We start from the raw sequence: 1,756 nt of genomic DNA, 5'->3' as shown, positions 1-1,756 counted from the left end.
AAGGTTGCTATCGGTGGGAAGTGGCTGAAGGGCAGTGGATTTGGTTTCATTTTCAGTCACTGCAGGTCCTGAGTGGTGTTAAAAGCTAGTGTACTTGACTGCTAAGCAAGAAGTTAGACGTTCATATACACCTTAGTCACCTTGGGAGAAAACTCCAGAAATGTAGTTCTGAAAAAACTCACTTAATTTTAATAGAGCACAGGTTATTTCTGGCACACACAGGGTCATCAGGAGCTGGAATCAACTGGGAAGGTCTGTCATCAGTTGGGCAAACAGGGTGGAGAAAGGGAGATGAGGGATGAAATGAGAAAGAGACAACTGAAACTGGTTCTTCCACTAGGCACTCAGTAGGAAAAAGATGAGGTATTAGGTTCCTGTTACGATTTGAGGGTCAATTAGTTAAAATGTATATAAAAATGGGAAAAGGGAAGAGGATGGGGCAAGGGGAGTGGAAAATGGGGAGGGGAATCACTAGGATAACTGAGCAGGGTGTACAGATGGGGGTGGGGGGAGTGAAGGAATGGTAAAGATTCAGTCTGGACCTGAACAGATAGGGTAATGGTAGGTATAGATCAGTGGTGACTGATTTTATACAACACAGTCTATATAAATGACTGTGTAAAACAATGTGACTGAAGGATGTGTGAAGTACAATGTACACGAATGAAATACAATATATATGAATCTTGTATGCAAACCAATATAAAATAAAATCACACAAAAAAAGAGAAACTAACTCTTTGTGAATGAAGCAACATTTTGACATCTCAGTAGTACAAGTTTGCTGAAAAAAAGGAAAAGGGCAAGATAATATATCACATGTTGAACTGGCCATGGAGCCAATAGGCCTTAGGAATTCACTCACTCCTCTGCCATCACTTTAGGGCCCCACATTCACAACCTGGTCAGGGTGGCCATGAGCGTGTGCTTCCCCAGAACACAGGAGGAAGATAAAGAGGAAGGTTGGGACATCAAGTCCACTGTCAGAGAAGCAGCTGCCCATAATAATAACGCCAAAGAGTTTGGTCAGGATGCCAAGGGGTCTCTGACAACATATGGAATACATTACATGCCTGGAGCTGTCTCCCACTTAAAAAAAAATTTCAAAACTACATTATTAGTTGCTTTGTGGCATATGCATGGGTGTCTCACCAGCACAATTAAGTGTTCTGAGGTTTCCATTCTTTTAAGTATTATATAATTTGTTGTTCATGGTCAATAAAACACAAGCAACATCTTTCTGGTGGGGAAAAAATAAATCATTAAAGATTTATGCATTTTTTATTTTATAGAACTTAATTAAAGACAAGCATGAATCAAATCAACCACTCTTCAGCACCGAAATGGTATTCCATTAAGAAAAAATAAGGACTGTATTACATGGTGGACTGCTAACCAAAATATTGGCAGTTCAAGCCCACTATTCACTCTGTTCGGCTGAAAAACAATAAAACAATCAGCTCCTCTTTAGATTCACAGCCTCACCCAAGGGCTCATTAACAAACGAATGGATAGAGAAGGTGTGGTATATTCACCCAATGAAATACTACACAGCACTGTAAAAGAAGAAAGTCACAAAATATTATACAAAATGGGAGACCCTGGAGGACATTATGCTGAGTGAAATAGCTCAGTCACAAAGGGACAAAGACTGCATAACACCATTATTATAATAAAACTAGGACTGACATGGGGGTTGGGGGGAAACTAAGAAAAGAGGGGATATATAATAAACACTGCACTGAAATAGATGAGG

The sequence above is a fragment of the Elephantulus edwardii genome, unplaced genomic scaffold (assembly GCF_000299155.1).
Source record: "Elephantulus edwardii isolate Elephantulus edwardi_28Jun2011 unplaced genomic scaffold, EleEdw1.0 scaffold00016, whole genome shotgun sequence".
In the NCBI taxonomy this organism is placed as follows: Eukaryota; Metazoa; Chordata; class Mammalia; order Macroscelidea; family Macroscelididae; genus Elephantulus; species Elephantulus edwardii.
The sequence above is the reverse complement of the archived record's forward strand: the minus strand, read 5'-3'. Positions refer to the sequence as shown.